The sequence below is a fragment of the Crotalus tigris genome, unplaced genomic scaffold (genome assembly GCF_016545835.1).
Source record: "Crotalus tigris isolate CLP2741 ecotype Arizona unplaced genomic scaffold, ASM1654583v1 scf7180000019244.426175, whole genome shotgun sequence".
NCBI classification, from domain to species: Eukaryota; Metazoa; Chordata; class Lepidosauria; order Squamata; family Viperidae; genus Crotalus; species Crotalus tigris.
This window is the reverse complement of record NW_024097452.1, coordinates 86,389-99,358: the sequence shown is the minus strand read 5'-3', so window position 1 is coordinate 99,358 and position 12,970 is coordinate 86,389. Positions and strand designations below refer to the sequence as shown.

Below are 12,970 nucleotides of genomic sequence, written 5' to 3'. Positions count from 1 at the left end.
CATTGTAAACTATGATCTCTCCAAGAAGAATTTTTCCCCCTACAGACATTTACATTCTCAGATTTTTGACATGATACACAGAAATTATTACACTCTCAATTTTTGGATAGTCTCAGTCTTATTCTCTCTATTATATTCTAGGAAAATATCCACAGCCTTCTAGAATGACTAACAGACTGTAGCCTGTATTGAAGCCAAAATCAACGTTTATGATTGTTTTTATACACAGGTCGGAGTTTTTTCATGCCTTACACAGACAGCATTCCTCTAACCACTACCACCACCTCCTTCTCGTCCTCCTCCTCCTCCTCCTGCAGTCAATCACCATTGACCAGCAACTTTATCTTCCAATATGCCATCAATCTTTGCACAAAGTTTCTGATGTTTCCCCTGATTCCTATTATTTCTAGGCATTTGATTATCCAATCATGTGGCAGGGAGTCAAATGTCTTCTTGTAATCAATCCATGCTACATTCAAGTTGATCTTTTTATATTTTTCAGTTTTCCAAAATCATCTTCTCAACTAGGAGCTGACTTTTTGTTTTTCAACTGTTTGGGCAGTTTCTATTCTGCTCAGGTGGAAGTTTTTTTATTTTTTTTTAGATGCTTTTGGATTGCTACCATATCAGTCAGCAACTTGAAACTTATGCGATGGCAGGCAATTGGTCTGTAGTTTCTTGATGCTGGATCTTTCATTATCAGATAGGATTTGGCAGAAGTTAACCAATATTCAATTTCACATCATGCATTATATTGTTAAACTGCTTGGCAATGAGTGGGTATAGACTATAGTCAAATGTTTCAACCAAAAACATGCAAATTTATCTTCACCTGGTGCTCACCAATTCTTTTATCTTCCTTGCCCTTTTCTCCACATTTCTGGTGTTATTACAAGTTATTTCATTTCAGCTGGGTTTTTCCCCCTTCTCCACATACTTCAGTTCTTCAGTTTGTTTTCTTTCATCTGTTCTAGTTTGCTTGCATCTGATCTTAGTTTGCTGGTCTTACTTTCATCTTGATCTTCTGTTTTGGTGATGCACTATTTGGCTTTTTGTCTATCTGTTTGTTGATTTCACATTCAGTTATGACTGCACCTGTGCTGTACATTAGCTGGTTTATTTCTTGCAATGAGGTGATGTTTATATTTGATATGATAGTACTGGGATCTTTAAATGCTTCTGCTAGCTTTTTCTTTGTTAACAAGCTTCAGTGCAGGAACCTTATTCTACTATTCTGTAGTGTTCTAGATGCTCAGATGTTATAATTCCTTTTGTCTTTTAAATAGGGGGCTTGTTCTTTCTGAGGATAAGGCAGAGGAGAGGATGCCTGGTTTGGGAATGAAAACAATTCAATAGCTATGCTGGCTTCCTCTTCTACCAACCGTCTCTGGTTTGCTTTTAAAGTCTGGTCTACTTCTAGCAAAGCTTTGATTTTTTTTGCCCTGGAAAAATCTTTGTAATTCTTCTAATTCTACTTTTGTGAATACTTTATTTCATATTATAAATCAGCATGGATCTCCTAGCTCTGTTCTATTATTTTTAATTCTGGATATTGTTCTTTCCAGAACTATGCATCTCTTCAGATATCCTTTTCTTGTTGGACTTGATTTGTAATAGCAGATCATCATTTTTTTGTTTTCAGTCTTCATATATTTGTGACAAATAAACAATGTTTCTTCCAGTAGTCCTGCAGCTGCTGGCCCTGATTGTTGACTGAGCAAGGTCCATTCACATGAGCGATGGGCGCTTGTGCAGGAAGGTCCATTTGCATGACTGGCAGGTGCTGGTGCTTGCAAGCAAAGCTCCATTTTTGTGAGCTGTGGGCGCACGCACCCACCACTTGTAAAAATGGAGCTGCACTTGCGTACATACTGGCTGCTTGTGCAGAACCATCTCCTCTCCCTCCCTGCTGGTCCTCAAAGCTGGAAAGGTTGGAAGACCCACAGTTTAGTGGAAAGTTCCAAAAATTATATTTGTGAATTTCCTCTGCAAATTTACTAATAAGAAATGGTCAATTTTGTAAAGTCTGAAAGTAATTCTGAAAGTGGTAAGGCACTGTCTGCTTATTGCGCCTAAAATAAATTCTTATAGATCAGCATAATGAATAACTCCAATATAAATGATAACTAATTTTAGTAACTAAAATGAGGAATAAAGTTATAAATTGTAGTATCACATTGATACTGTCATACTGTAAATCATAAATAGCATTCTGAGGATGAAAATGTGTGAGTATATATCAAGCACATCTTTTAAAAATGATATCACCTTTGATTTTTAATCCAGAGATGGCAAGCATCATGCTCTCATGTTCAGTTCATTAACATGACTTTTAAATTTGTAGAATAATAAGTCAACAATTTGGTGATTAAAGAAGAAGTCAGAGAGACAAACCACTGTGAGTCTATTCCCCATTCAGCCACAGACTTCCTCTGTATTTAATACTTCCCATCTGTAAAATTCTAGCCTTATGCTCATGGGTGACGTGAGATTAAATGAATTTATATTTATACAGAACATATAGATTTGTTTGGATTCCCTAGTGAAGACAAGGAATGAATATTATTATTTCCATGGCAATAGGCAGTTCTATCAAAAATACAGCTTTATGGTTTAATTTTGAGATCTCACCAAAGGTTCAATCAGAAAGAACAATTCTTAAATTAAAAAACTTACCTCTGAGGCAGAAACATTTTTAGAATAAACATTTTATTACTAGTTTTAGCTGGTAACATATATCCATAACTTCATGCTGCCTGTGGGTCAGGGACTTCTTATAGCCCAGAGCCATGGCATGCCAAGAACCCCTAAGCCAGAGAGCCTTTTTTCCCCAGCCTCCCTACATTTGTGCTGCACTGCAGCACCCCCAAACTTGCACGTAGCCTGCCTAAGTAGAGAACTACTGGTAGAAGTGTCTTTCACATGCTGAGCTTCTTTCATAAATGAAGACCCTGGGCAGGCTATGAATTCAAATGGAGGCTCTAGGTAAGGCACAAATGAAATTGGTGCAAAAGAAGGCGATATGAAAGGTGCCCCCAGCCAGTGCAATAGGTTTGCATACTGGGGCACTGACAGCAGCAGGCAGGCCTAGGAGGAGGGGACGGCAGGTGGTACAATGGGTAGACAGGCAGTCAAAAGATGGGCATAAATATGAATGGGCCAGAGTGGGCCTGAATTTTGTTCATGTGACCACGAGCAGCTACAACAGCCAGAATCTCAAGGTCTGGTAGAAAGTTTTTTCATTCAGCACTGTCATACCTTTGAATGGTCACTGAAGAAATAGACGTTAAGTGAGAGCTATATGTAATGGTATAGTCCAGAGGTGCCCAACCTTTTAGGCACCAGGGGCTAGTTTTTCTGCGGACCGTAGGGGGTGCGGTTTTGTGTGCTGCCTGCATCCTGCAGATGGAGCTTTGCTTGTTTGTGCAGACCAGTTGCTGGCATGCTGCAGCCAGTACTGGTCCATGGACCGGGAGCTTGGGACCCCTGGTATAGTCTATATAACTTTCAGCAGAGAAAACCTTTGGGTAATAAATTCTACCTGCATAGCATGTGGAATCAATGCATAACAAAATAGGCCTGGCCTTTCACATTCACAATATGCAAAATTAAACATCATCACTCAACTAATAGGACACTTACTACAGCCAAGATTGGGAGAAATGGAGGAGAAAAATATATTTGAAATACTGCTGCCTTTTTATGGTAACAGGGTGTCAGCAACCATGTTCATGTGTTTTCTTTATATCTATGCCATTTTCTAAAGTCACATACCAACTCACTATGCCTCATTGCCTTGGAATGCATACAAGCTGCATGAACTTGTGTTTTTTTATCAAGTAATTACTACATGAAAAATAGGAAGTTCTGTGTTTTATAAGAGTTGTTATACTTAAGCACATTCCTTAGTTTAAGCTAATATATGGACTAATGTTTAGATTTCTTTTAAAGACAAATATGCTGAAGCAGATGACAATTAAAAGAATACTTGTTTGAATATAACAGTTTTGCCTGGGATTTATGTCAGCAGAATGTTCTGAGGCCTGCAGAATTGTCCCTGTCCCTGCACCTTCCCTCTGAAATGAGGTTTTCCCTGAAATCCGGATGGCCTCCCCCTCCTGGTGTTTCAATGGACCTTGAAGACACGGATCTTTGTCCAGACCTTTGGCAAGGATGATTGAAATTCTTCTTGGGTAGTGCAAGTTATTTTTGGCTCTTGTCCATCTTGTCATCTTTTATTTTTATTCCTTGCTGTATTGTTTTATTATATTTTTTTTTAAAAAAAGATTTACTTGCAAACTACGCAGAGTTGTTGGGAGTTGGGCAGTATAGAAAAGTAATAGCAACCACCGCAACTGATATGTGGAGTTCTTGGTATTCGCTGAACTTGGTTGTTAGCTTGCAAACTTTTCATTAGATAACATCATCAGTGCGAGTGTGGTATTTGTTGCCTGTTTATATTTATTTATTTACTTATTTATGAAATTTGTTTGCTGCCTGTCTTGCCACAAGATGACCCTGGGCAGCTTACAACACTGAAAACAATAAAATCATATGTATGTATGTATGTATGTATGTATGTATATGTATGTGTATGTATGTATGTATATGTGTGTGTGTGTGTGTGTGTGTGTGTGTGTGTGTGTGTAATCACAATAAAAATACAGATTATGACTAAAAGTTGGGAAGGAAGTAGAACATACGGGTGGGGAGATGGGATCTGTTACTGATACATCAACCACCTCCACCCTGATACTTCCCCATTGAAGCTCCAAGCCAGCTGACAGAGCCAGGTATTCAGGCCCCTATAGAAGATTGGTGGGTGGGAGCCAATCTCACCTTAGGGGCAAAATATTCCAAATTGCAGGAATTTCCTGACTGATGGGGTCCACAGCATGCTTTCTCTGTCAGCATGGGTCAGGTGGGTCAGTTCCATTAGTTCCTGCCAGGTGTGTGTGTGTGTGTGTGTGTGTGTGTGTGTGGTGATATTCTCCTTGGGTGGTTTCTTGATTAATTAAAGCAAAAGGGCACCTCTGCAGAAAGCTTAGAGAAATATGTGGATGGACAATCCCAAATGAGTTAGCTGATTTCTCTTAAAACAATAGGATGATTTTGTTTCCCCAACAAGCTAAAGTCCAGTCTGCAGACTTTCTCTGCCTTTTAAGAATGGAAGTTCAGGGCTATTCAGTGAGATGAAAATACTGAAAGAGTTCATCCCTGAATCAGAAGAGGATGTTTACAAGTAATTTTTTTTTTAAAAAAGAAAGTAAATACTCTCCAAGCTGTGACTTATACTATCATGTATCATTTCCACCCAAAATTATTGTACAACTATTTTAAAATTATCTTTCCACATTGGAAATCACCTGAGAAGATGATGAAATACTGAAATGAAATATATTATAGGAAAGTAATTGACAGATAGCAAGACAGATCTTTTTTCCTCAGCAGATCTATTTGCTTTTAAATTTTAATTTTGAAATCAGATTTTCCACCCTATGTTTTCATGTCATTGGCAAACATATTTAAATGCTAAAATAAAAATGAAATATTATCATGACATCTTTCAAGTTTCATAACTGTTGAAGATTGGAAATAAGCTTGCAACTAATCACTGCATTCTTCAATATAGTACTTCCAGATAATTTTACAGAACACACAATCTCAATCAACATAGTGACAGTAGCAATTGACATGAAGTATATGAGGAGTGTCCTATGTCACCATTCCAATAGCTGTGCATTGCTGGTTTTATTTCTAAGTTTCCTGAAAAACACAAAAATATTGATAAGAAGTCCATTTATGTTTATGCAATATGGTTCCAAAGACAAACATTTTAAGAATGTGTTGAAATTCTTTTCAGAATTCTGTTATGACCATTTGCCAATGAAATATTGGATAGCATTGAATTCTAAGTATGTATTGCTCTATTAGATAAAAGCAAAGAAATAGTGTTCTGGCTTTGACATTTTGTAGCGTCTAATATGGGATATGGATGAGACTCCATGCCACATTTAACTTGTTCTATAAATTTGGATTCTTTTTTAGTTTACTTGCTGGCTGCATTGAAAAGCAGCCTCAAGTGCATCTAAAACTGATTTGGTTACAGAGATTTGCCCCCCCCCCAAATTAAGCAGCGTGCTACATAAAAAGTATGGGGAACAGGAATACAACTGCCCCTTCCCCAAGTGTGTGATCCACCAGTTGGCAGTATTACTGCCTGATAGGGTTCTTCCATTATTTCCTGAGGTGGATTATTTTAAAATTGATCTTTCTAGTTGTAATCTCCAGGGCACCATAGGCACTGTGATTATAGTACGTACTCTCAAAATAATATTGCCTTTCTAATTATTTTACTGTAGTTTTCTCCTACAGTTTTATTCTGGTATACCCTTCTGATGTTGTTAGAATTTTCCTTAATGAATAGGCTTTCTTTTATAGGTTTTGCCAAACAGCTGTCATTCTTCATTCTTTAATTATTGCCTTTTGTGATATATCTTGTCATTTTCACAATATACATCATCTTATAATTAGTCAATCAAATTGCCATGCTCTCCATATTTGTATATTTTAATACCAGACTGCTTTAGGTGCTACATGAGTGTGCCAATGTACCATTTTTAACTTTGTTCATGGAAATAACAGCATCAAGTACATTCAGGCAGAATTGGGAGCCTGATATCATGTCCCTACGACTAAGTGAGAAAAAAAGTTTGAGACTGGATGGAGAATGAAGAGTAAATGGGAATAGCTATAGGTTTTGTGAAAGCAGCAAGGGCAAATTTTCTGAAAGCGTATTTCAGTAGGCATCTGGCTGCTTGAATATTATACTACTGAAGTTTTACACTGGAGTTTACACTTCCTCCAAGCATTCCTCTTAAGACACAGAATAGCTATTCAGAAGGAAGTGCAATTTTAAGAGGAGAGAACCAATTAGTGGATACTGTGGCAACACCTCATATTTCAATTGTATACTTTCTGTTTAAACTCCTTATTAGGAAATGGAATTAGCTCTCAAAATTTTCTGATTCATGCTATAGTAAACCTCTCAAAATATTTGCCCTTAAAACTAGATGTTCTGTTAAGTTGTGCTACAATTGTATTTCAAAAGCTTGTAAGAAATTGTATATATTTCAATTTTACACCATGTGGTGGATTAATTTTTAAATACAATTTTTAAACCCCTTCCTTCCTTCCTTCCTTCCTTCCTTCCTTCCTTCCTTCCTTCCTTCCTTCCTTCCTTCCTTCCTTCCTTCCTTCCTTCCTTCCTTCCTTCCCTGTTTCCAGCAAGGAAATACCTAGGCTATAATATAACATTGGAAATAAAGACAGCATGAAATATAAGAGGCAGTAATAAAATAAAGGTTAGTTTCAAAATAGATTAGGTGGAAAAATATAAATTTATAATTCATTCAGCCACTATAAATATTATAACTGAATGGTTGGATATATTTTAATTTGGAAGCATAGACAGCTACTCCATTCTGGACTGATTTTGATATGCTGGAAGATTGGCTAGATATGCATAAATGTTAAAAGTCTCTCTGCCTGCCTGCCTGCCTATTTGTTTGTTTGTCTGTCTGTCTGTCTGTCTCAATTCATCTGTTATTTCCCACATTTTTAAAATTTACAATAACTAGAGATATCAGCATTTCTTATTAACAGTCATATATTATTGACTACTAATACAAAATATGACTGCTCTCCTGCCCTCTTTAAATATCAATCCTGCTAAATCCTCAAGAAATAATCACAACATAAGCTTTCCATCTTACAGGGAAAATATAAGTTAATGTGTTAGTTTTAATCTTACTTTTTAAAAACATGATTTTCAAATGGTTTCTTATGCCTGCTTAGAGGCATTTATCCATTGCCAGAATAGAGTATCTTAGAACTTGGCTACAGCACTATCATAAAAATGAGTTTCTGTCACAGTCTTGAACAACCAAACAGTAATACAAACTTTCTGATGATAGAAGTAATTTAAATAAATCTGATGTTGAGTGATGGGGAAGAATTTCTCCCTGTCCATTGATATAATGCTTCATTGTCTACAGGAAATGAGAAGTATCTTTGAAAATATTTTAAATGTTTTCTGAAAGGTGCAAATTTAGCCCAATATTTCTCATCCATGCACAGCCATTGTTTCAATAGTATATGATTACTGGCAACTCTTGATTTTTTAAATTTCTAACAGGGAATGTTAAAAAATGTCAGTCCATGCTTTATTAAAATTATCACAGTAGAAAGATTACCTGATCATTCACCTCCAAAGATGATTCCTTTAAAGTGGAGACATCAAACTGCTGAAGGCATAATAAATCTGTTTTTCTCATTACATTCTCATTTTTGTTCCTTTATTTTTAATTCATAGATTATGATCATGAGATGAAGCATTGCTTAAGCATGATAATAAAGACTTTTAGGCTCCATACCAATGTTTACTAATTTTTATTTAAAATTATCTCCTCTTGCATGGATATAAAATATTCTTAGAATACTCTCAAGTGCATTTTTTTATTGTGGTAGCTATACAGATATGGAATGCATACTTGCATAACCAGAATATTTCACTGATGAAATATCTTTTAAAGAAAAATTATAGAAAAAGAAGGCTGGGTTTATGTTGGCAGTTTGCTGCTGAAATTTGCCTCTACTGTTACAGGATGGGATCTAAAGTACTGTAAAGTTAATGGTGGAAATTTTAGCTTGCATTTCTCAAAAAGCTCCCTCTGGTTTCTTAAGCACACACATGCACAAATATTTTAAAGCACTTTGTTATATAGCATGAGTTTCTGATCAAAATAGAAGTGTGTGTGGGGGGGAGAGAGAATGACTCCAATGGACATAAGTCTATAAGTAAACTTTGGACCCCAGAAAAAAGCTCTGAGGTAGGATCATTACAGTTTTTTGTCTTTATATCACTCCTAGAAGTTTCAGAATATTAACCCATTAGAGCACTATAAAAAGAGTTTTAGAACAGAATGAAGGATTCTACATTCCTGAGCACCATAGCATAAATATAATTTCAATTACAGGTAGTTCTCAACTAACAATCATTCCTTTAGCAACCATTCAAAGTTATAAGGCACTGAAAAAGGCATTGGTCCTCATATTTACAACCATTGCAGCATCCCCACTGTCACATAACCAATATTTATTTTGATGTATTTTTGATGTCAGCATCCAGAGTCATGTGATCACATTTGTAACCTTCCCAGCTGCCTTATGACAAGCAAAGTCAATGGAGGAATCAGATTTGCTTAACAACTATGTAATTCACTTAACAACTGCAGTGATTTGCTTAACAACCATGGCAACAAGTAATAAAATTTGGCATGACGTATTTAATAACTGCTTCGTTAACAACAGAAATTCAAGTCTCAGTTGTGGCTGCTAGTCATGGACTACCTGTATCAAGTCTAATAAACAAGACATTTATTCCCTGCTCTTCCATAAACAGGAAACTCTTTGGAAACTGTTGGAAAATGAACTAATTGTAGCAGACTAAGATGCGAATGCAGTTAAAAGATTGATCTACTGTGGCAGACATAATAATATATTAACCTGGTCTATATTGTTCTCTGAAATAATATTTTCCCAGCTCCTCTTTTAAAAAAGCTTTTCATTGTATTACCTGAATAATCTAAATATTATGTTTCTGTTTCTAGAAATAGCATTTTTTGCACTTCCCCAAAGCTTTCTAAACTGTAGAATAGTGGCTAACGAGTGATCTCCTGATTTTTTTTGCAGAAAACTTTTTTCTAATATATATATATATATATGTATGTATGTATGTATGTATGTATGTATGTATGTATATATATGACACCCACCATGAAGATGAGGCACGACCATGAACGCAAAGCCGAAGCCGAACAACAGCAATGCAGTTCACCAACTCAAATCCCCCTGCAACTAAGACTAACCCGAGCACAACAAAGCCCCCACCCAAACAGAACACTCCCCCAGCCAATCAGAGCACAGCCAACCCCCAGCCAATCAGAGCACAGCCAACCCCCTAACCAATCAGAACACACCTCCACCCAATCAGAACATAGCTAAGCTCCCATTCAATCAGTTCATACCTCCACTAGCAGTTAAAAGGAAGAAACAGCTACGATCATACATTGCTCCTAGAAGCAAGAAGCTGAAAGCACCAGCCTAAAGATGACGAATGGGACTTCGTCGAAACGTTGCCAAGACACTTCCAATTTTACGCGGGAGAAAACCCGAATAACCAAAGACCTATATCTATATGTATACGTAAAATTTTACACGGGAGAAAACCTGAATAACCAAAGACCTACATATAAACACCCGCGAAAACCTCAGAAAACATACATACATACATACATACATACATACATACATACATACATACATACATATCAAAAGCTGTCAAATTGTGAAAAAAGGTTAAAAAATTCCAATTCTGCTTCTTTGGTAATATTGTGCCATTGCCACATTCACCTCATTGCCACATCTCTCATTCCTGCCTTTGAAAATACTGTCCATTGTGTTGGCTACAAAATATTGCTGGTTAATAATGCAGTCAAATAAACAGCTGATTAATAAAGAATAGGGAGGTATTATCAGTGTCAATATCACTAATATATTTATTTCTATGTTTGCATGCAGGTACTTTTCAGTATATTCTGCTGTCCAGTCTGGTCCCTCCACATCTAATAATTGTGCCTCTGATTTTTCCTGATCATATTTAGGTCTTAGCATCTCTCCCTGTTGAAATTGTTCTCTGGGATTTCTGCCAAACTAGAATTCTGGATTATGGATTGAAGAATGTAAGTAGGTAAAATATTGTTACATGTATGTTATTATTAGAAGTTCAGTTTCATAGAAGAGGATATAGGGCTACAAACATCCTGTGGTAAATAGAAAAAACATGTCAGAATTGTGAATCCAGTTTTAATATTAACTCAAAAAAGTGTAAATATAGATGTATACAGTGACAGCATTGATTAAAAACCTATCTTACTAAAAGAATTTCACATTAAGAACACACAACTTCCAGTACCAAAGGCTAGATTAAAGGAATGGGCAATAGGAATAACATTTTCTAGCTACTCTTGTGATGTGCATTTGACAGTATAAAGCAAATGAAAAAGAACAAATATGATTATGTCTTGCCTAAGGATTTCTTAAATCAGAAATCCGTAGAGATTAAAGAGCTACCTTGAATTCCTGATGAATGCATAACCATAAATTCACTTCTAGATGCAAAAATATCTCCTTTGCTCAGCATGAATAACCATGTCCCCAAAACAGAAAAGCAGCTACATTTCAGTAGCTTTTGTTGTAGCAGGAAATTGAGGATTTATTTCATATTTTATTTTATTTTATTTTCTAAACCATTTGGATGTCCCTCACTCACCACTTCATATATCACTTAGCAAAATTAATAGTTTCTCCAGAGAGCTTTAAAAATCCTTTGTGGTAAACCATAGCAATTAATTATCCATTGCCGCCATTTAAAATAGATTTAACAAATTACTAACTTACTACATAATACCAATTAGTAAATCTAAAGTAGCTGTTTTATTAACCATTTAGTAACTTGTTCTTTTAGAGCATAGGTGTCAAACTCGCCGCATCACGTGATGTGTTGCAATGTATTGCGACATTTTTTGCATTGCCAGAGCTGGGGTGGGTGCAATCTCAGTATGATGCAACTGGCCCATGGGCTGGCAGTTTGACATTCCTGTTTTAGAGACTAACATTGCAAATTGCTGCTACAGATATCCCAGACTCAAGTTGAAGATAGGCATCTGTGAATATATCTGCCAAATTTTCAGCTTCCTGTTAACACTATTGTCCTGTTCCAAGGAAATGAATGTATTTCCGCCCTACTGTCTGATTCCTTAGCTCAGCTCTTAATTAGGTAAGCCAATCTTCCAAGTGCTTGGATATGGATGGGAGCATTATATCCATTGCTAGAATTATTGCCACTTCTATTATCTCCAACTCTGATAAATTTAAGAGAAGTGATAGAATTTGGTATGTGTGTTTTCAGGATTAGATCAAGCTACAGATTAGTCACCTCTAAATATATAGGAAGAATATATGTTAAACAAGATATTAAAACATCAACAAAAATAAAATCCTACATAAAAAAATCCCCATCTGCTATTTCCAGCCAAAACATATCCTTTCCACATTTTGTAAATTGGACAACTTACAACTCAGTCCATTCAATGTTGTACAGCAAAGGACTAGCACAAATTCATAACAAAAAAGGTAGAGAAATTTTTTTTGATAGCTTAATTGATATTCAGACAATAAATAAATGCTAAATTTTAAAAAAGGCAATTTAAAATGTAAAAGAATGATTTCAAATGGTTAAGAAAAACATGGCAAATATACCTTTTCTTATAATGTCTAGTGTAAAGTGAACCAGAGTAAATACACTCCATTTATGTGTCTGCTTTTGGGAGCAGGTTTTTGCCTTTTAAATCTATATTGTGTTATACTCCCTCCTACGCAGGTAAGCTGCCTTCACTACCAAACCTCTGAGAAACTACATCCCCAACACCCGTGAACTGCTTAAGAAGACAGTTTGTAAGAAAACATTCAGCAACCTGAATTGACCGTGAGAGCAAGAGGGAGAAGAATAGAAATAGCAATAGCATTTATATATCGCTTCACAGTGCTTTACAGCCCTCTCTAAGCAGTTTACAGAATCAGCATATTGCCCCCAACAATTTGCATGCCCCCAACAATTTGCATCCTCATTTTACCAATCTTGGAAGAATGGAAGGCTGAGTCATCCTTGAACCAGTAAGAATTGAACTGCTGGCACTCAGCAGAATTAACCTGCAATATTGCCTTCTAACCACTGCGCCACCATGGCTCTTCAAGTGGAATCAATCAGGAACCAGTGGCTTAGTAAGCCAATTTGTTTATATTCAATTGTGTTATCATTGAATCCAGAAAGTAAAATCAGAAATTTAGG

At 36.2% G+C, this 12,970-nt stretch overlaps 1 long non-coding RNA gene across 1 annotated transcript in view; it reads left to right on the top strand.

The window, feature by feature from the left end:
• The window catches only part of LOC120316089, a 30,670-nt gene extending 17,944 nt beyond the window's left edge, over positions 1–12,726 (top strand). The window contains exons 3-4 of the long non-coding RNA XR_005558868.1: positions 10,725–10,802; positions 12,503–12,726. This is a non-coding gene — a long non-coding RNA (uncharacterized LOC120316089). The remainder of the gene's footprint in view (positions 1–10,724; positions 10,803–12,502) is intronic.
• The last annotated feature ends 244 nt before the right edge of the window (positions 12,727–12,970 follow it).